Genomic DNA, 23,114 nt, shown 5'->3' on the forward strand with positions numbered 1-23,114 from the left:
GTGAAAGCAAGAAGGTTGTTTCTCTTGGGTCTTTGGACCCTAGACGGCTTAGTGGCCTTTGTGGCATCTTTGTGGTGTTCTTGGGGACTCCAATTAAGTTGTGGAGAATCTTCAAGGGCAAGGCCTTTGTGGCATCTTAGTGGTGTTCTTGGGGACTCCAATTAAGTTGTGGAGATTCTTCAAGGGCAAGGCCTTTGTGGCAATTTGTTGGGAGCCTCCGATTAAGTTGTGGAGATAGCCCCAAGCTTTGTGCGGGTTCGGTAACCTCCCTAAGGTTACATAGTGGTTCGAGGACATCCCTCTTGGCGAGAATTCTCGAGGAGAATACGGTGGCCCTCGTGCTTTTGGAGTGACTTGTCCTCCACACCGCTCCAACGGAGAGTAGCACTCGCAAGAGTGTGAACTTCGGGCTGCATCGTCGTCTCCCGCATGCCTCGGTTATCTCTATACCCGAGCTCCTTACTTATGCACTTTACTTTGTGATAGCCATCGTGCTTGAAGTTATATATCTTGCTATCACATAAGTTGCTTGTATTGCTTAGCATAAGTTGTTGGTGCACATAGGTGAACCATAGTATACAGGCTTTGGGCTTGACAAAGTAAATGCTAGTTTTATTCCGCCATTTGTTAAGCCCATCTCGTAAAAGTTTAATTCGCCTATTCACCCCCCTCTAGGCGACATCCGTGTCCTTTCACATGTACATTGAATAAAGATTACCCTGAGATACAAGATCATTGTTCCATAAAGTATTCATCTAGCAAACTAGCAAAGTACACTCACAAAATAGTCAAAATTGTAGCATAATATTTAAGAAACCTAAGAGCCGATAGATTAAACAAAAATACTACTACTTAAATTATTCATCTTAATTAATTGATCCCTATTTGCGTTTGACAACAGCCACGTAAGGAAGCTCGACGGATCCCATGAACAGTCTACCGCCTTTCCTCTCCACCACCTCGGTCGGCCTCACGCTCTTGGGTCCTCTCATCTCCTCGACTATCTCCCCATCTACATTGATCCTCAATGCTAGTAGGTGACTATCGACACCAAAGGGGAGTTCCGTCTTCTCACGGTGCAGTGCTACCCAATATCCTCCTCTCCTGTCGAGCCTCACATTATCGGGATAGCCAGGAAAATCAGTGAATAGCTCGATCGTGCCTGCCTTGAGACCCTTGACCCAGTACCTCAGCAACTTGCATGTCCCGGTGGACGAGATCACGAGATGTGTCCGATCAGCGCTCATGGCGAGGCCGTTGGGGTAAGTGCTGCCGGCCTGGAGCACTACTGTCTTTCCCGTCCGTGGGTCGTACCTCATTAGACGGCCTATCGAGTCCCCGGTTCTCATAACCATCTCGTGTTGCGACCTCTGGTAATTCATGGCGCTGTCGGTGAAGTAGACCTCACCGGTAACCTGGTCGACGTCCACCCCATTGGTGAAGCGGAGAGGTGCGCCATCAACCTCCGTGACTAGAACCGTCACCTCCCCGCCGCCCGCCGCGACCCGCATAAGGCCCTTGTAGGCGTCGGCCACATATAGGTGATACGTCTCCAACGTATCCATAATTTCTGATGTTCCATGCTTGTTTTATGACAATACTTACATGTTTTGCTTGCACTTTATAATGTTTTTATGCGTTTTCCGGAACTAACCTATTAACAAGATGCCACAAAGTGCAGTTCCTCGTTTCTGCTTTGTTTTTGGTTCCAGAAAGGCTGTTCGGGCAATATTCTCGGAATTGGACGAAATCAACGCCAAACATCTTATTTTTCCCGGAAGCATCCAGAACACCGAAGGAGAGTCGGAGGGGAGCCAGGGGGGCCCACCTCACAGGGCGGCGCGGCCAAGGGGGGGCGCGCCGGCCTACTGTGTGCCCCCCCCACAAACCCTTTTGCGCCGCCTCTTCGCCTATAAGACCCCTCGCGACCTAAATCTTTGATACCTTTTGACGAAACTCCAGAAAGACTCCAGGGGCGCCGCCGCCATCGCGAAACTCCAATTCGGGGGACAGAAGTCTCTGTTCCGGCACCCTGCTGGGACGGGGAAGTGCCCCCGGAAGTCATCTCCATCAACGCCACCGCCTCCATCATGCTCCGTGAGTAGTTCCCCCATGGACTACGGGTTCTAGCAGTAGCTAGTTGGTACTCTCTCTCCCATGTACTTCAATACAATGATCTCATGAGCTGCCTTACATGATTGAGATTTATCTGATGTAATCGGTGTTGTGTTTGTTGGGATCCGATGGATGATACATTATGATTAGTCTATCTATAAAGTTTGTGAAGTTATTGTTGCTGCAATCTTGTTGTGTTTAATGCTTGTCACTAGGGCCCGAGTGGCATGATCTTAGATTTAAGCTCTATAATTATTGCTTAGATTGTATCTACAAGTTGTATGCACATGTCTATGTCCGGAACCAAAGGCCCCAAAGTGACAGAAATTGGGACAACTGGAGGGGAAGGCGTAGGTATGAGGATCACATGTTTTCACCAAGTGTTAATGCTTTGCTCCGATGCTCTATTAAAATGAGTACCTTAATATCCAGTAGATTCCCTTGAGGCCCAGCTGCCACCGGCTGGTAGGACAAAAGATGTTGTACAAGTTTCTCATTGCGAGCACGTATGACTATATATGGAAAACATGCCTACATGATTAATAATCTTGATGTTCTGTCTTAATGCTATTTCAATCCTATCAATTGCCCAACTGTAATTTGTTCACCCAACACTTGTCACTTGTTATTGGAGAGTTACCACTAGTGTAGTTCGCTGGGAACCCCGGTCCATCTCTCATCATCATATACTCGTTTCTATATGTCACTGAAAGTAGTATCAACTATTTTCTGGTGCCATTGCCTCTGTGTTACTGTTACTGCTGCTGTGTTACTGTTACTATTGCTCTCATATTACTGCTGCTTTCACATCACCCCTGTTACTAGTGCTTTTCCAGGTGCAGCTGAATTGACAACTCAATTGTTAAGGCTTATAAGTATTCTTTACCTCCCCTTGTGTCGAATCAATAAATTTGGGTTTTACTTCCCTCGAAGACTGTTGCGATCCCCTATACTTGTGGGTCATCAATAGGTACCCGGACTTGAGATGGAACCGGAGGCCGAGCGGGCAGCCGCACGGGCTCTCGGTGGCGGTCTCCGGGCGAACGATGGATGCCGTCACTAGTAGAAAAAGGGCCTTTAGTCCCGGTTCACAACGGGCTTTAGTCCCGGTTGTGCAACCGGGACTAAAGGATCGCGACTAAAGGCCCCCCCTTTAGTCCCGGTTGCTTACAAACTGGGACTAAAGGTCCGTCCGCGCGGGTTCTGTGCGTCGGGGCGAAAATGTCTCCCCATGTGAATTTTTCTAATTTTATTTTTTCTAATTTTTTTCCACTCAATTTTTTTCTTCTATTTTTTTCAGAATTTCTATTATTTCAGTTATTTTCATAGTTTAGTCTCTATCTCTAACTACACTTATCTCTAGTCAAATTACTTACTCGTGGTCAAACTTTCCGCTCGGTCACCCATCCTCCCACTATTCTAGCACTAGCACGTTTAACTTCCGAGTTCCATCCCGTCCCGCATCCAAGTGCTTCGCGCGCATGTATGTGATACTAGTATCATATTAATCCTATTAACATATGTTGGTCGATGTCACTGATACGTCCAAAACGTATCTACTTTCCCGAACACTTTTGCTATTGTTTTGCCTCTAATTTGTGTATTTTGGATACAACTAACACAGACTAACGCTGTTTTCAGCATAATTGCTCCGGTGTCTCGTTTTTGTGCAGAAATTCAACTTTCGGGAAAATCCTCGGAATTTATACCAAAGGGCCTATTTTACCAGAAGAATCACGGAGCCAGAAGGGCAAGCCAGGTGGAGGCCCGAGGCCCCCACACACTAGGCCGGCGGGGCCCAGGAGGGGGGCGCGCCGCCCTACTGTGTGGCCGCCTCGGCTGGCCTCCGACGCCCTCCTCTGGACTATTTAAGGGGTTTCGGCCTAAAAAACACGGGAGAGAAGTCGAAGTCGCCAGAAACCCTCCAGAACGCCGCCACATCGCGAAACTCCGTCTCGGGACCAAAAACTCCGTTCTGGCACTCCGCCGGGACGGGGAATTGGAGGAGATCAATGCCATCATCACCACCGACGCCTCTCCATCGACCAGCCATGTTTCCCCTATCCATGTGTGAGTAATTCCCCCGCTGTAGGCTGAAGGGGATGGTAGGGATTGGATGAGATTGGTCATGTAATAGCATAAGATTGTTAGGGCATAGTGCCTAGTGTCCGTAATTGGTACTTTGATGATATTGTTGCAACTTGTTATGCTTAATGCTTGTCACTAGGGCCCGAGTGCCATGATCTCAGATATGAACATGTTATTGTTTCATGATGATATGCATTGTTTTATGATCTTACCTGCAAGTTGTATACACATGTCGCTGTCCGGAACCCGAGGCCCCAAAGTGACAGAAATTGGGACAACCGGAGGGGAAGGCAGTGATGTGAGGATCACATGTGTTCATGGAGTGTTAATGCTTTGCTCCAATACTTTATTAAAAGGAGTACCTTAATATCCAGTAGATTCCCTAGAGGCCCGGCTGCCACCGGCTGGTAGGACAAAAGATGTTGTGCAAGTTTCTCATTGCGAGCACGTACGACTATATACGGAACACATGCCTATGGATTGCTTAGTACTTGGACACCACTTTATTATTATCTGCAAATGCCCTGCTTTGATTGTTACATGAGTTTCTCTCATCCATGCAACGCCCGTCATCCATCCCTATGCCTACAGTATTTTAATCCTGCTGTTTACTATAATCACTACTGCTGTCTTTGTTCCACTGCTACTGTTATTTCACTACTGCTACTGCTATAAAACTGTTACTACTGATAAACTCTTGCGAGCAAGTCTGTTTCCAGGTGCAGCTGAATTGACAACTCCGCTGTTAAGGCTTTCAAGTCTTCTTTGTCTCCCCTTGTGTCGAATCAATAAATTGGGTTTTACTTCCCGCGAAGACTGTTGCGATCCCCTATACTTGTGGGTTATCAAGACTATTTTCTGGCGCCGTTGCCGGGGAGCATAGCTTTATTTGGAAGTTCACTTGGATTGATATTGTTCGCTGCAAATTCTCCATCATGGGTAAATCTCGCCATCCTAAAGTCGCCATATTACCATCCACTACAAGAAAAGGTACAACTCTGAGTACCTCTGCTGCTCTTGATTCACCATCTGTGATAAGTCAACTTGTTTCACCACCGCAAGCTTCACTTGCTGGTACTTCTGCTGAATCTGAAAATTCTCATAATATTGATGATGTTTCTGCTGTGCTTGATGATAGTGGTTCATTGGGATCTTTTCTAGATGCTACAATTGCTAGGTCTAGACAAATTGAAAATGCTGAAACTCCTAATGAAAATACTGCCACACCTGTTAATTCACCTGAGCTTGAATACTCTAGTGATGATCCTGATGAGGATTATGTGGAGCTTGATGATGATTTTATTGATAAATGCAATGCTATTACTGATGCAAGAAAAATTAAAAAGTTTCTCGCACAACATACTGTTAGATATAAGCTGTCTCCTGATCCTAAATTTGCCACATCTCCTATAAACATTAAGGATAAAGATTAAGATTTTTCTCTTGATCTATCTCATATAGCTATTGTTGAGAAAACACCCTTTTGTGGTACTGAAAAATAAAGTGTTGTAGAACACATGAATGAACTTTCTTCTATGAGTAGCTTGTTTTCTGATGATGTCAAGTTGCGCACTTATTTTTTTGCTAAAATTTTTCCTTTCTCATTAAAGGATGATGCTAAAACTTGGTATAATATTTTGCCTCCTGGTTCTATTAATAGTCCAAGTGATTTGCTTGATGTTTTCTTTCGGAAGTACTTTCCTGCTAGTGCTCAACATGCTGCTTTACAGGAAATTTATAGCTTTGACCAGGAAGATGGAGAGAAATTGCCATAAGCTTTGGGCAAGATTTTTCTCTCTTATCAGAGCTCGACCTGGACATGATTTAGAAAAGCATGATTTACTTGATATATTTTATAGTGGACTAACCGTTGAGTCTATAGCATATTTGGATAGTTGTGCTGGTTGTGTTTTCAGGAAAAGAACTCTGCATTTAAGCTGAAGAATTATTGGCTAAAATAGGCCGGAATCATGATGATTGGACTACACCTGAACCAACTCCAACGCCGATATTGAAGAAGAGGGGTTTAATTAAATTAAATGATGAAGATATGAGGGAAGCCAAGAAATCTCTTAAGGAGAAAGGTATTAAATCTGAAGATGTGAAGAACTTACCTCCCATAGAAGATATATGTGAGATAATTCCCCCTTCATCCATGATTGAGGTAAACTCTCTTCAACGCTTTACTAGGGAAGATATTCCGTATTCAAAACCTCCTGCTCAATGCTTAGATGAGTTTGACAATTATATTATTAAGCAGGAAAATTTTAATATGAGAGTAGAGAATCATCTAATGGAAAATTCTCAAGCTATTAGCAGTTTGCATGATATTGTGGAGAGAAACTCCAATGATGTTAAGATGCTTGTTAAACATTTTCAAATGGTTCAAACTCAAATTGATGAACTCACTAAAGTGCAAAATGACTTGTTAAAAAATAATTCTAAAGAGAAACATGCTTATGAAGTAACAACTAGAGGCGGTGTTTCTACCAGGATCCTCTATATCCTGAAGGGCATCCCAAAAGAGTTGAACAAGATTCTCAACGAATTGAACCTAGTGCTCCTTCTAAGAAAAAGAAGAAGAAACATAAAAATGTTGTAGAATCCTCTGAACCTGTTAATGATCCAAATAGTATTTCTATTTCTGATGCTGAAACTGAAAGTGGTAATGAACATGATAAAGATAATGATAAGAATGATGCTTCTGATAAAGAAGAAGTTGAAGATGAACCTGAAAAGCATGCTAAAAATAAAAAATATACTAAAGAAGATTTTATTGCTAAGAAACATGGTAATGAAATAGAACCATGGGTTCAAAAACAAATGCCTTTTCCTGCTAAGAAACTAAAATCAAAGGAAGAAGAACACTATAATAAATTTTGCGATTGGATGAAACCTTTATTCTTGCAAATCCCTTTGACTGATGCTATTAAATTACCTCCTTATTCAAAGTATATGAAAGATATTGTCTCTAACAAAAGGAAAATTCCTAATGAGGAGATTTCCACTATGCTTGCTAATTACTCTTTCAATGGAAAAGTTCCAAAGAAGTTGGGCGACCCAGGTATACCAACTATTCCTTGTTCTATTAAGAATAATTATGTTAGAACTGCTCTATGTGATTTGGGAGCCAGTGTTAGTGTTATGCCTTTTTCTCTTTACAAGAGACTTTATTTAGATAAGTTGATACCTACTGATATATCTTTGCAAATGGCTGATAAATCTACTGCTATTCATGTTGGTATATGTGAGGATGTTCCTGTTCAAGTTACTAATAACTGCTTGATATTAATTGATTTTGTTGTGTTGGAAATGCATGAAGATGATAATATGTCTATTATTCTTGGGAGACCTTTTCTTAACACCGCAGGGGCTGTTATTGATTGCAATAAAGGAAAAGTTACTTTCAATGTCGATGATAAGGAGCATACCGTTTATTTTCCCAAGAGGATTGATAAAGTATGTGGAGTTAATACCATTTCTAATGTGAGAACTATCAAAGTTGGAGCTATTGATTGTCCTATATATGAGCCTAAAGAAGGATATCAAAATCTTATGATTGGATCCATATCAATACAATTTAAGGTAACATGATTGATTTGAGGTTTATTTCTTCTTATGCTATGTAAAATTTATTTGGTGGCAAGACTTGATCAACCTTGTTAACAAATATCTTTTATATGCATAGAGGAGGTAAACAACATCTCTTTCTCCCTCCACTTGTTCTACTTGCTGTAGCACTTTTGTTTTGCAAAGTTCTTTAGTCAATTAGAGATTTCAAAATCTTTTTCTGCCCAGTAATAATAAATTTAATACCCAGAAATGTGCATTTTTCAAAGTTCTGGCACTCTGGACTACTTAAGGGGTTTCGGCCTAAAAACACGGAAGAGAAGTCGAAGTCGCGTAAACCCTCCAACGCCGCCACATCGCGAAACTCCGTCTCGGGACCGGAAACTCCGTTACGGCACTCACGGGACGGGGAATTGGAGGAGATCATCGCCATCATCACCACCGACGCCTCTCCATCGACCAGCCATGTTTCCCCCATCCATGTGTGAGTAATTCCCCCGCTGTAGGCTGAAGGGGATGGTAGGGATTGGATGCGATTGGTCATGTAATAGCATAAGATTGTTAGGGCATAGTGCCTAGTGTCCGTAATTGGTACTTTGATGATATTGTTGCAACTTGTTATGCTTAATGCTTGTCACTAGGGCCCGAGTGCCATGATCTCAGATATTAACATGTTATTGTTTCATGATGATATGCATTGTTTTATGATCTTACCTGCAAGTTGTATACACATGTCGCTGTCCGGAACCCGAGGCCCCAAAGTGACAGAAATTGGGACAACCGGAGGGGAAGGCGGTGATGTGAGGATCACATGTGTTCATGGAGTGTTAATGCTTTGCTCCGATACTTTATTAAAAGGAGTACCTTAATATCCAGTAGATTCCCTAGAGGCCCGGCTGCCACCGGCTGGTAGGACAAAAGATGTTGTGCAAGTTTCTCATTGCGAGCACGTACGACTATATACGGAACACATGCCTATGGATTGCTTAGTACTTGGACACCACTTTATTATTATCTGCAAATGCCCTGCTTTGATTGTTACATGAGTTTCTCTCATCCATGCAACGCCCGTCATCCATCCCTGTGCCTACAGTATTTTAATCCTGCTGTTTACTATAATCACTACTGCTGTCTTTGTTCCACTGCTACTGTTATTTCACTACTGCTACTGCTATAAAACTGTTACTACTGATAAACTCTTGCGAGCAAGTCTGTTTCCAGGTGCAGCTGAATTGACAACTCCGCTGTTAAGGCGTTCAAGTCTTCTTTGTCTCCCCTTGTGTCGAATCAATAAATTGGGTTTTACTTCCCGCGAAGACTGTTGCGATCCCCTATACTTGTGGGTTATCAAGACTATTTTCTGGCGCCGTTGCCGGGGAGCATAGCTTTATTTGGAAGTTCACTTGGATTGATATTGTTCGCTGCAAATTCTCCATCATGGGTAAATCTCGCCATCCTAAAGTCGCCATATTACCATCCACTACAAGAAAAGGTACAACTCTGAGTACCTCTGCTGCTCTTGATTCACCATCTGTGATAAGTCAACTTGTTTCACCACCGCAAGCTTCACTTGCTGGTACTTCTGCTGAATCTGAAAATTCTCATAATATTGATGATGTTTCTGCTGTGCTTGATGATAGTGGTTCATTGGGATCTTTTCTAGATGCTACAATTGCTAGGTCTAGACAAATTGAAAATGCTGAAACTCCTAATGAAAATACTGCTACACCTGTTAATTCACCTGAGCTTGAATACTCTAGTGATGATCCTGATGAGGATTATGTGGAGCTTGATGATGATTTTATTGATAAATGCAATGCTATTACTGATGCAAGAAAAATTAAAAAGTTTCTCGCACAACATACTGTTAGATATAAGCTGTCTCCTGATCCTAAATTTGCCACATCTCCTATAAACATTAAGGATAAAGATTATGATTTTTCTCTTGATCTATCTCATATAGATATTGTTGAGAAAACACCCTTTTGTGGTACTGAAAAATAAAGTGCTGTAGAACACATGAATGAACTTTCTTCTATGAGTAGATGTTTTCCGATGATGTCAAGTTGCGCACTTATTTTGTTGCTAAAATTTTTCCTTTCTCATTAAAGGATGATGCTAAAACTTGGTATAATATTTTGCCTCCTGGTTCTATTAATAGTCCAAGTGATTTGCTTGATGTTTTCTTTCGGAAGTACTTTCCTGCTAGTGCTCAACATGTTGCTTTACAGAAAATTTATAGCTTTGACCAGGAAGATGGAGAGAAATTGCCATAAGCTTTGGGCAAGATTTTGCTCTCTTATCAGAGCTCGACCTGGACATGATTTAGAAAAGCATGATTTACTTGATATATTTTATAGTGGACTAACCGTTGAGTCTATAGCATATTTGGATAGTTGTGCTGGTTGTGTTTTCAGGAAAAGAACCTGCATTTAAGCTGAAGAATTATTGGCTAAAATAGGCCGGAATCATGATGATTGGACTACACCTGAACCAACTCCAACGCCGATATTGAAGAAGAGGGGTTTAATTAAATTAAATGATGAAGATATGAGGGAAGCCAAGAAATCTCTTAAGGAGAAAGGTATTAAATCTGAAGATGTGAAGAACTTACCTCCCATAGAAGATATATGTGAGATAATTCCCCCTTCATCCATGATTGAGGTAAACTCTCTTCAACGCTTTACTAGGGAAGATATTCCGTATTCAAAACCTCCTGCTCAATGCTTAGATGAGTTTGACAATTATATTATTAAGCAGGAAAATTTTAATATGAGAGTAGAGAATCATCTAATGGAAAATTCTCAAGCTATTAGCAGTTTGCATGATATTGTGGAGAGAAACTCCAATGATGTTAAGATGTTTGTTAAACATTTTCAAATGGTTCAAACTCAAATTGATCAACTCACTAAAGTGCAAAATGACTTGTTAAAAAATAATTCTAAAGAGAAACATGCTTATGAAGTAACAACTAGAGGCGGTGTTTCTACCAGGATCCTCTATATCCTGAAGGGCATCCCAAAAGAGTTGAACAAGATTCTCAACGAATTGAACCTAGTGCTCCTTCTAAGAAAAAGAAGAAGAAACATAAAAATGTTGTAGAATCCTCTGAACCTGTTAATGATCCAAATAGTATTTCTATTTCTGATGCTGAAACTGAAAGTGGTAATGAACATGATAAAGATAATGATAAGAATGATGCTTCTGATAAAGAAGAAGTTGAAGATGAACCTGAAAAGCATGCTAAAAATAAAAAGTATACTAAAGAAGATTTTATTGCTAAGAAACATGGTAATGAAATAGAACCATGGGTTCAAAAACAAATGCCTTTTCCTGCTAAGAAACTAAAATCAAAGGAAGAAGAACACTATAATAAATTTTGCGATTGGATGAAACCTTTATTCTTGCAAATCCCTTTGACTGATGCTATTAAATTACCTCCTTATTCAAAGTATATGAAAGATATTGTCTCTAACAAAAGGAAAATTCCTAATGAGGAGATTTCCACTATGCTTGCTAATTACTCTTTCAATGGAAAAGTTCCAAAGAAGTTGGGCGACCCAGGTATACCAACTATTCCTTGTTCTATTAAGAATAATTATGTTAGAACTGCTCTATGTGATTTGGGAGCCAGTGTTAGTGTTATGCCTTTTTCTCTTTACAAGAGACTTTATTTAGATAAGTTGATACCTACTGATATATCTTTGCAAATGGCTGATAAATCTACTGCTATTCATGTTGGTATATGTGAGGATGTTCCTGTTCAAGTTACTAATAACTGCTTGATATTAATTGATTTTGTTGTGTTGGAAATGCCTGAAGATGATAATATGTCTATTATTCTTGGGAGACCTTTTCTTAACACCGCAGGGGCTATTATTGATTGCAATAAAGGAAAAGTTACTTTCAATGTCGATGATAAGGAGCATACCGTTTATTTTCCCAAGAGGATTGATAAAGTATGTGGAGTTAATACCATTTCTAATGTGAGAACTATCAAAGTTGGAGCTATTGATTGTCCTATATATGAGCCTAAAGAAGGATATCAAAATCTTATGATTGGATCCATATCAATACAATTTAAGGTAACATGATTGATTTGAGGTTTATTTCTTCTTATGCTATGTAAAATTTATTTGGTGGCAAGACTTGATCAACCTTGTTAACAAATATCTTTTATATGCATAGAGGAGGTAAACAACATCTCTTTCTCCCTCCACTTGTTCTACTTGATGTAGCACTTTTGTTTTGCAAAGTTCTTTAGTCAATTAGAGATTTCAAAATCTTTTTCTGCCCAGTAATAATAAATTTAATACCCAGAAATGTGCATTTTTCAAAGTTCTGGCACTCTGGACTACTTAAGGGGTTTCGGCCTAAAAAACACGGAAGAGAAGTCGAAGTCGCCAGAAACCCTCCAGAACGCCGCCACATCGCGAAACTCCGTCTCGGGACCAGAAACTCCGTTCTGGCACTCCGTCGGGACGGGGAATTGGAGGAGATCATCGCCATCATCACCACCGACGCCTCTCCATCGACCAGCCATGTTTCCCCCATCCATGTGTGAGTAATTCCCCCGCTGTAGGCTGAAGGGGATGGTAGGGATTGGATGCAATTGGTCATGTAATAGCATAAGATTGTTAGGGCATAGTGCCTAGTGTCCGTAATTGGTACTTTGATGATATTGTTGCAACTTGTTATGCTTAATGCTTGTCACTAGGGCCCGAGTGCCATGATCTCAGATATTAACATGTTATTGTTTCATGATGATATGCATTGTTTTATGATCTTACCTGCAAGTTGTATACACATGTCGCTGTCCGGAACCCGAGGCCCCAAAGTGACAGAAATTGGGACAACCGGAGGGGAAGGCGGTGATGTGAGGATCACATGTGTTCATGGAGTGTTAATGCTTTGCTCCGATACTTTATTAAAAGGAGTACCTTAATATCCAGTAGATTCCCTAGAGGCCCGGCTGCCACCGGCTGGTAGGACAAAAGATGTTGTGCAAGTTTCTCATTGCGAGCACGTACGACTATATACGGAACACATGCCTATGGATTGCTTAGTACTTGGACACCACTTTATTATTATCTGCAAATGCCCTGCTTTGATTGTTACATGAGTTTCTCTCATCCATGCAACGCCCGTCATCCATCCCTGTGCCTACAGTATTTTAATCCTGCTGTTTACTATAATCACTACTGCTGTCTTTGTTCCACTACATGTTATTTCACCATCAAGCATGCTATAAAATTGTTACTATCGATAAACTCTTGCGAGCAAGTCTGTTTCAGTGTGCAGCTGAATTGACAACTCCGCTGTTAAGGCTTTCAAGTCTTCTTTGTCTCCCCTTGTGTCGAATCAATAAATTGGGTTTTACTTCCCGCGAAGACTGTTGCGATCCCCTATACTTGTGGGTTATCAAGACTATTTTTTGGCGCCGTTGTCGGGGAGCATAGCTTTATTTGGAAGTTCACTTGGATTGATATTGTTCGCTGCAAATTCTCCATCATGGGTAAATCTCGCCATCCTAAAGTCGCCATATTACCATCCACTACAAGAAAAGGTACAACTCTGAGTACCTCTGCTGCTCTTGATTCACCATCTGTGATAAGTCAACTTGTTTCACCACCGCAAGCTTCACTTGCTGGTACTTCTGCTGAATCTGAAAATTCTCATAATATTGATGATGTTTCTGCTGTGCTTGATGATAGTGGTTCATTGGGATCTTTTCTAGATGCTACAATTGCTAGGTCTAGACAAATTGAAAATGCTGAAACTCCTAATGAAAATACTGCTACACCTGTTAATTCACCCGAGCTTGAATACTCTAGTGATGATCCTGATGAGGATTATGTGGAGCTTGATGATGATTTTATTGATAAATGCAATGCTATTACTGATGCAAGAAAAATTAAAAAGTTTCTCGCACAACATACTGTTAGATATAAGCTGTCTCCTGATCCTAAATTTGCCACATCTCCTATAAACATTAAGGATAAAGATTATGATTTTTCTCTTGATCTATCTCATATAGCTATTGTTGAGAAAACACCCTTTTGTGGTACTGAAAAATAAAGTGTTGTAGAACACATGAATGAACTTTCTTCTATGAGTAGCTTGTTTTCTGATGATGTCAAGTTGCGCACTTATTTTGTTGCTAAAATTTTTCCTTTCTCATTAAAGGATGATGCTAAAACTTGGTATAATATTTTGCCTCCTGGTTCTATTAATAGTCCAAGTGATTTGCTTGATGTTTTCTTTCGGAAGTACTTTCCTGCTAGTGCTCAACATGCTGCTTTACAGGAAATTTATAGCTTTGACCAGGAAGATGGAGAGAAATTGCCATAAGCTTTGGGCAAGATTTTTCTCTCTTATCAGAGCTCGACCTGGACATGATTTAGAAAAGCATGATTTACTTGATATATTTTATAGTGGACTAACCGTTGAGTCTATAGCATATTTGGATAGTTGTGCTGGTTGTGTTTTCAGGAAAAGAACTCCAGACGAAGCTGAAGAATTATTGGCTAAAATAGGCCGGAATCATGATGATTGGACTACACCTGAACCAACTCCAACGCCGATATTGAAGAAGAGGGGTTTAATTAAATTAAATGATGAAGATATGAGGGAAGCCAAGAAATCTCTTAAGGAGAAAGGTATTAAATCTGAAGATGTGAAGAACTTACCTCCCATAGAAGATATATGTGAGATAATTCCCCCTTCATCCATGATTGAGGTAAACTCTCTCCAACGCTTTACTAGGGAAGATATTCCATATTCAAAACCTCCTGCTCAATGCTTAGATGAGTTTGACAATTATATTATTAAGCAGGAAAATTTTAATATGAGAGTAGAGAATCATCTAATGGAAAATTCTCAAGCTATTAGCAGTTTGCATGATATTGTGGAGAGAAACTCCAATGATGTTAAGATGCTTGTTAAACATTTTCAAATGGTTCAAACTCAAATTGATCAACTCACTAAAGTGCAAAATGACTTGTTAAAAAATAATTCTAAAGAGAAACATGCTTATGAAGTAACAACTAGAGGCGGTGTTTCTACCAGGATCCTCTATATCCTGAAGGGCATCCCAAAAGAGTTGAACAAGATTCTCAACGAATTGAACCTAGTGCTCCTTCTAAGAAAAAGAAGAAGAAACATAAAAATGTTGTAGAATCCTCTGAACCTGTTAATGATCCAAATAGTATTTCTATTTCTGATGCTGAAACTGAAAGTGGTAATGAACATGATAAAGATAATGATAAGAATGATGCTTCTGATAAAGAAGAAGTTGAAGATGAACCTGAAAAGCATGCTAAAAATAAAAAGTATACTAAAGAAGATTTTATTGCTAAGAAACATGGTAATGAAATAGAACCATGGGTTCAAAAACAAATGCCTTTTCCTGCTAAGAAACTAAAATCAAAGGAAGAAGAACACTATAATAAATTTTGCGATTGGATGAAACCTTTATTCTTGCAAATCCCTTTGACTGATGCTATTAAATTACCTCCTTATTCAAAGTATACGAAAGATATTGTCTCTAACAAAAGGAAAATTCCTAATGAGGAGATTTCCACTATGCTTGCTAATTACTCTTTCAATGGAAAAGTTCCAAAGAAGTTGGGCGACCCAGGTATACCAACTATTCCTTGTTCTATTAAGAATAATTATGTTAGAACTGCTCTATGTGATTTGGGAGCCGGTGTTAGTGTTATGCCTTTTTCTCTTTACAAGAGACTTTATTTAGATAAGTTGATACCTACTGATATATCTTTGCAAATGGCTGATAAATCTACTGCTATTCATGTTGGTATATGTGAGGATGTTCCTGTTCAAGTTACTAATAACTGCTTGATATTAATTGATTTTGTTGTGTTGGAAATGCCTGAAGATGGTAATATGTCTATTATTCTTGGGAGACCTTTTCTTAACACCGCAGGGGCTGTTATTGATTGCAATAAAGGAAAAGTTACTTTCAATGTCGATGATAAGGAGCATACCGTTTATTTTCCCAAGAGGATTGATAAAGTATGTGGAGTTAATACCATTTCTAATGTGAGAACTATCAAAGTTGGAGCTATTGATTGTCCTATATATGAGCCTAAAGAAGGATATCAAAATCTTATGATTGGATCCATATCAATACAATTTAAGGTAACATGATTGATTTGAGGTTTATTTCTTCTTATGCTATGTAAAATTTATTTGGTGGCAAGACTTGATCAACCTTGTTAACAAATATCTTTTATATGCATAGAGGAGGTAAACAACATCTCTTTCTACCTCCACTTGTTCTACTTGCTGTAGCACTTTTGTTTTGCAAAGTTCTTTAGTCAATTAGAGATTTCAAAATCTTTTTCTGCCCAGTAATAATAAATTTAATACCCAGAAATGTGCATTTTTCAAAGTTCTGGCACTCTGGACTACTTAAGGGGTTTCGGCCAAAAAAACACGGAAGAGAAGTCGAAGTCGCCAGAAACCCTCCAGAACGCCGCCACATCGCGAAACTCCGTCTCGGGACCAGAAACTCCGTTCTGGCACTCCGCCGGGACGGGGAATTGGAGGAGATCATCGCCATCATCACCACCGACGCCTCTCCATCGACCAGCCATGTTTCCCCCATCCATGTGTGAGTAATTCCCCCGCTGTAGGCTGAAGGGGATGGTAGGGATTGGATGAGATTGGTCATGTAATAGCATAAGATTGTTAGGGCATAGTGCCTAGTGTCCGTAATTGGTACTTTGATGATATTGTTGCAACTTGTTATGCTTAATGCTTGTCACTAGGGCCCGAGTGCCATGATCTCAGATATGAACATGTTATTGTTTCATGATGATATGCATTGTTTTATGATCTTACCTGCAAGTTGTATACACATGTCGCTGTCCGAAACCCGAGGCCCCAAAGTGACAGAAATTGGGACAACTGGAGGGGAAGGCGGTGATGTGAGGATCACATGTGTTCATGGAGTGTTAATGCTTTGCTCCGATACTTTATTAAAAGGAGTACCTTAATATCCAGTAGATTCCCTAGAGGCCCGGCTGCCACCGGCTGGTAGGACAAAAGATGTTGTGCAAGTTTCTCATTGCGAGCACGTATGACTATATACGGAACACATGCCTATGGATTGCTTAGTACTTGGACACCACTTTATTATTATCTGCAAATGCCCTGCTTTGATTGTTACATGAGTTTCTCTCATCCATGCAACGCCCGTCATCCATCCATGTGCCTACAGTATTTTAATCCTGTTGTTTACTATAATCACTACTGTTGTCTTTGTTCCACTGCTGCTGTTATTTCACTACTGCTACTGCTATAACACTGTTACTACTGATAAACTCTTGCGAGCAAGTCTGTTTCCAAGTGCAGCTGAATTGACAACTCCGCTGTTAAGGCTTTCAAGTATTGTTTGTCTCCCCTTGTATCGAATCAATAAATTGGGTTTTACTTCCCGCGAAGACTGTTGCGATCCCCTATACTTGTGGGTTATCAGTCACATTTCTTTATTGTTTCAATTTCAAATAATTCTTTTAATAAACAAAAGTAATGATGTAATAATAATCTTGAATAAATAAATAAACATTAACTTTTTAATTTGTATTATTTTTAATTTTTTAATTTTCTAATTTTTTTTTGCCAAACCTAAAACCTAAAATTTGAAAATCTTGAAATTGGGTAAAAGTAATAGTAATCTTTATGCAGGATGAAAGTATTAATTTTAATTTTTTAAAAAATAAAAAAATATAAAATTCGTAATTTATAGCAAAAACTAAAATCTTCCTGCTTTGTATTTTCATTTGGAATTTTGAGAATCTAATATTTGGCTAACCGGGTAAACCCAGGTGAATTCTGATGTAACTTTTTCCCACTATGATTTTGATATATTATACTTTTTTTTCGACGTCGTATGCAAAAGTTAATGCGGTTTTACCATTTTTCAAACTTTTTTTGCAAAAAAAGTGAAAATTAAAATTTGTTAATTTTCCCTAATAGTAGGTTGCATAACATACAAGAATGTGAATTTTTATTTTTAAAATTTTCTATCATTTTCTTTTCTATTTTACAGTGTTAAAAAAGGCGATCGGAGGGGGGGGGGAGGTGCGTGGGGAGGCAAAAAAAATCCGAAAACCCTTAACCGGGACTAAAGGGTACTGCGTCGGCCGCAGCCCACCATAGCCCTTTAGTCCCGGTTGGTGGAGCATTAGTCTCGGTTCACCTCCCGAACCGCGACTAAAGACCCCATTAGTCGCGGTTCGAATATTTTGGGGACTAAAGGGGTCGTATGGAAGCCTCCTTTTTTTCTACTAGTGCGTGCACGCCTCGCTGCTGTACCCGGGGCTGTAGGTGTACATCGTCCAGCCGACCTTGTCGCCGTTCCAACTGAGGACACGCCCGCCGGAGACACCACTTTAGGGCATCTCCAGCGGCGTGACGCATTTCGGATGCCCAAATTGTCCGCGGGCGTCCGTTTGCGTCGCCTGGCGGACGAGAAAATGGTCGTGCGTCCGTTTGTGTCTGGGGTTGGATCAAGCGGGGCGACGCATTTTCGGTGCAGGCTAGAATTCAAAAAAGATGAAATAGCGTCAACATAAATTACAGCCGCAAATTGAGGGCTGAAACAAGTTCATCACACTTTGCAGCTGGTACGACGCAAATTGGAGTCCAAAAGGGGCACAACAAGGCCCGAACAACAATAAAAAAAGTCCAAAAGGAGGCCAAGGTGCTGGGCGCATGGCGCTGGCGATCAGGCGTCTCGCACGCGGATTTTGGCGCGCCTCTTCATGAACCATGCCCTGGTGTCATCGTCGAAGCCGCTCAAGTCGGTAAGCATGATCCTTGTGTCTTCTGCATGCAATTTGGCCGCGGCGTCCAGCCTTTGGACATCGAGGACCTCCTTCGCGATGTTCTGGTAGATGGAAGCTGCGGCCTCTTTTCCCAGACGCCTCTTCTCGTCCCTAGCAGCCATGGCGGCACGGTTGTCGGCCATTATCTTCTTCATGCTCTGGGTGAACGCAATGGCCTGCGCCTCCCAGACAAGATCGGCCTTGGTAGCCTTATGGCCTCGTGGACGAGGTGGAAGGGCTGGACGGCCTTGATCGTCATCTTCGCCATCAAGGTTGATCGCTGTCCCATTCCTCACAGCTTCGTTGTAGGCCGCAAAGCTTGTCATCCACTTGTTGTTGTTCTTGAGCACCTCCCAGCAATGGACCATATGGTAGCCCTTCTTATGCATCGCCCTGAACTTCTCCAAGGCACGAGATACCTGCAATCAAAGCCGCCAATAATGTACATACAATGATGCAAATAGTGTAGAATGATGTTGGTTGTATCGTGTTTACCACTGTCATGATGGCAGCGCTGCTTACGGGGTTGTTAATAGCATGTTCGACCGCCGAGGAGAACTTGCTTGTCTCTTGTTTGATGTAGTTTCATCTTTTCCGGAGGGACTCTTCCGTCTGAGGGCTTGTGATATGGTAGGGCGGGTGCATCCTGGTCTCGTTGTACTGCTGCAAGACCTTGGCCCAATAGACCTTGCCCTTTTGCTGCGCGCCATTAATACAATCATGGGTCGTTGCCAGCCACGCTTCACACAAACACTTATCCTCGTCGTCGACGAAGCCTTGTGTCCTGCGGCTCTCCCCCTTCTTCTTCGTAGCAATGTCAGGCTGTGTTGGAGCGTCGTTGAAGTCGTCAACGGACACGGCTGTTGGCTGCGTCTGCTGGGTGGCGACCAGCCGTGCGGTTTCGATGTCGTCCGCATCTTGCGTTGCTGCCCAGTCATCTTGCGTCCCGGCCCGATCATCGCGAACGAAGCCACCGCCGAAGATAATTTCCTCGATGTCTGAATCATGGCGGTCCTTCCAATAGTCCTACGAACGACCGGACATCAGACGCATGATACACGACACTCGCACACATTGACAGAGCTCACGTACCGGGTCGTCCATCGCCGGGGCAGGCGGCGCCATTTTGTCGAACATGATGTGGGGCTGCGACATGCTCTCCTCCGGCACCTAGCGCGTCTTCTGTGTCGCGCCCGGGCAGGAGTCACCGCTTCTAGGCATCCGGTTGAGGTCGGGAACCGCCGCCCTGATCAACTTCACCGGCAGCAGGCCGGAGGCGAACCGCGACGCCGCGTGGTCCTGCAAGGGAGCGGGAGTTCCAGGGCGTAGCTGGGAACTTACCGAGCTCACCGACGAGGCCGGAGGCACGACGCCGGCCATCCCCTCTTTCTTGAAGAGCATGTAGCCCTCTGCTAAGCTCGAATGGAGGGCTACTTGCGCGACGCCGGCTTTGATCTGCATCTGCGAGGCCTGCTGGTTGGCGGCCGCGGCAGTCTTGATCTTCTGGTTCTTGCGCCGGCCGTGACGCTTCGCGGCCTCGATGATTTTATCCTCCGGGGAGGGCACCTTCTTTGCCGCCTTCAGCTTTGCCTCCCGGCCGCCGCCGGTGGCGGCCCGCTTTGCTTCCGCCGGAGCTGCAACCTCCATTGTGCCTATGGTCCTGGCTACGGGGGAGTGTGGGGCGGCGGCGAGTGCGAGGATTTGCTCCGCATCCATGGCGGTGGCTGCGGCGCGAGGACGTCCATCGCTTATGGACTGCTCGGCGCTGGTCTAGTTTGCAATTTTGCGTGGGGAATGGCCAGCGGCGGGAATAATATCGGCCTCCTGCCACTGACGAACGTGTCCTACGTCTTTTTCGGCGGACACTCCGCGCGACCGCCGAGCTTCCGCGGAGACTCAAACCTGGCTCATATTTGGACCAGATTTGCGTCTTCGCGGACGGTCCGGTCATTTTACGTCACCCCGCTGGAGCATGCCCCAGACGCATTTCCGGTCACGACGTTTGCGTCACGCTGCTGGAGATGGCCTCAAGGGCCTTGGCCTTTCGTGTCGAAGGCGACGCTTTCGGGACTACGCAGCAGTCCGCGCGGCAGCGGCAGGTGTCGAGTCCGTGTCGCGTCGATGCTGGGGACGACGGCGCCGGCGACGGACGCGCCGGGCATGAACAACAGCAGCATTAAGATGGCGAGCGAGGCCATCGCTGCGGCGAGAACCCTTGCGCTGCTCGCCATGTTGATCAGCTTCGATCGTTAGAGCATCTCCAGCCGCGTCCCCCAAAGCGTCCCCTAAACCGCGCCGGATTGAGCGTTTGGGGGACGTGTTTTGTTCGTGCTGCCTTTGGGGGATGTCGCTCCCCAGCCGCGTCCCCCAAACGCCGCCCCCAAACATTTAAAATACTTTTTTTGGCATTTTTGTTTCAATTTCCACAAACTAATACATAATTGGGAACGTGGTTTACATGAAAACATAGTTAGGCACATGGTTTTCCACAAACTAATACATAGTTTGAACCGTCGTGGACACAAATATAAAATTTTGCAAAGAAACTAAACCTAACTAGGCCGTGCATCGAAGGTTTCATGTGTTCGCTGCTAAGAAAGAACACTCGAGGGCACACCCAGTCACCTATACTGGAAAATCCAGCGGGAGGATGGTGCCCTTGTTGGTTCTACCGATGAGGCGAACAGGCAGAAACCTCCGTGCACGTGTTCGCTGCGAAGAAAGAACACTCAGTCGTCCTCCTCGTCGGTGTTGTCGCCGTGGTAGTCCCGGCGGCAGCGCGTCTCGTCGAAGACCTTGACGCTCATGTCCTTGTCGCAGAAGTAGGAGAACAGGAGGATGAAACCGGCTTCGAGGTTGTGGTGCCGCACGAACTTCTCCCAGCTGATGTTGAGGTACATCTTGCTGCGAGCGTCGTAGATAACGTCGACGATCCACCGGTAGTAGCCGCATGCAGCCTCCCGCAGATGCATCGTGCGCGGGCGGTCGTCGCCGGCGACGTAGTCGGCGAAGGAGTCCGGCAGCCTCTGGATGCCGCGCGGGTCGCCCTTGAGGACGAGGACGAACTCGAACAGCACGTCCGGCTCCACGTCCATCTCCGACGATGAAGCCGACGGCGTGGGAGGCGACGGCGAGCGTTCACCTCTGCCGCGGCCATGACCACGACCACGACCACGGCCGCGAGGTCGGCCTCTGCCTCTACCTGACATAGCGTCGAGTCTTGTTGAGATGGTGGCGGCTAGGGTTTGGGAGAGAGGCGCTAGGGTTTGTGTGTGAGAGGGACGATGAGAGGCGGCCCTTTTATAGGCCGGAGGGAGGCGGAGGAGCGGTGGCGCTCATTAACGCCGGCACGGAGAGCTAGGCGCGATGGGACGCGTCGCTGCGGGAACTGCACCGTCGCTGCGGGAACTGCACCATCGCTGCGGGAACTGCACCGTCGCTGCGGGAACTGCACCGCCAATAACTTCCGTTGCGAGGTAGGCAACGGTTAGGTTAAAATTTATTGTGCCACTGACGAGTCGGCCCCGCCACTCCCCGCCTCGCTTTTCGTTGTGTCTGGCGTCCCCGGTGCGTCCCCTGTGGGACGGGGACAGGCTCGGGGCGCCGGACACCGTATCGGGGCGCGCCGGACAAAAATGGTTTTTGGGGGACGCGGCTGGAACGGTTTTTTGGTCCGGCGCGCCCCAAATCCCTTTGGGGACGTTTTGGGGGACGCGGCTGGAGATGCTCTTAGCTGCTAAGGGCATCTCCAGCGGCGCGACGCAAACGGTCGCTGAGCGACCGTTTTTGTCCGCCGTGACCGGAAATGCGTCTGGGGCCTGTTCCAGCGGGGCAACGCAAAGTGACCGGGCTGTCCGCGGAGACGCAAACCTGGCCCAAATATGCGCCAGGTTTGCGTCTCGGCGGACGCTCGGCGGACGCACAAAGTGTCCTCCATTTCTTACCCGGTCCCGCATGTCAGGGACAGCGAAATCGACCACTTCGATTTGCTTCTTGTTCCCCTTCTTTCCTGCCCTAGTGCGACGGCACCACCCCCACCCCTAGCGCCGCTGTACGGCCGTAGCGCCGCAGTAGTCGGCGTCGGCTCCGTTCTTGCCGCGCGGGAGAGCAGGAGCGTGCTCCGCCGCGTACGTGCCGGCTTTTTTCGGCCGAAACGCTCCTGGTTGCGCCGCCCTTCCACGCCGCCCACGACCTATTCGGTCAATTGCGCCGGTAGGTTTCTACTCGTGTTTTCGGCGCTATTGTGCGCGGCCATTGATCTGCGGTTTGTACCCACGCAGATGGACATGTGGCAGATGTTGGACAAGTTCCGCGCGGAGGTTGTCGACTCCTCTTCCGACGAGGAGTCCGATGAGTCCACGCAGACATTGGCAACTACTGCGGCCTCCATGATCCACGAGTTCACCTCTAACCCGGGGCCGCAACACTGGGGCTCTGTGAAGGGGCGCTCCAAAAACCTGCCGCGCAACAGAGTGGAAGGGCAGGCCA

The 23,114-nt window shown here is 44.1% G+C and overlaps 1 pseudogene; it reads right to left on the reverse strand.

The window, feature by feature from the left end:
- Positions 1 to 881: 881 nt before the first annotated feature.
- LOC127334120 (protein STRICTOSIDINE SYNTHASE-LIKE 10-like) lies at positions 882 to 20,857 on the reverse strand (annotated as a pseudogene).
- Positions 20,858 to 23,114: the final 2,257 nt, after the last annotated feature.

This window comes from Lolium perenne, chromosome 2 (genome assembly GCF_019359855.2).
Source record: "Lolium perenne isolate Kyuss_39 chromosome 2, Kyuss_2.0, whole genome shotgun sequence".
Classification (NCBI taxonomy): domain Eukaryota; kingdom Viridiplantae; phylum Streptophyta; class Magnoliopsida; order Poales; family Poaceae; genus Lolium; species Lolium perenne.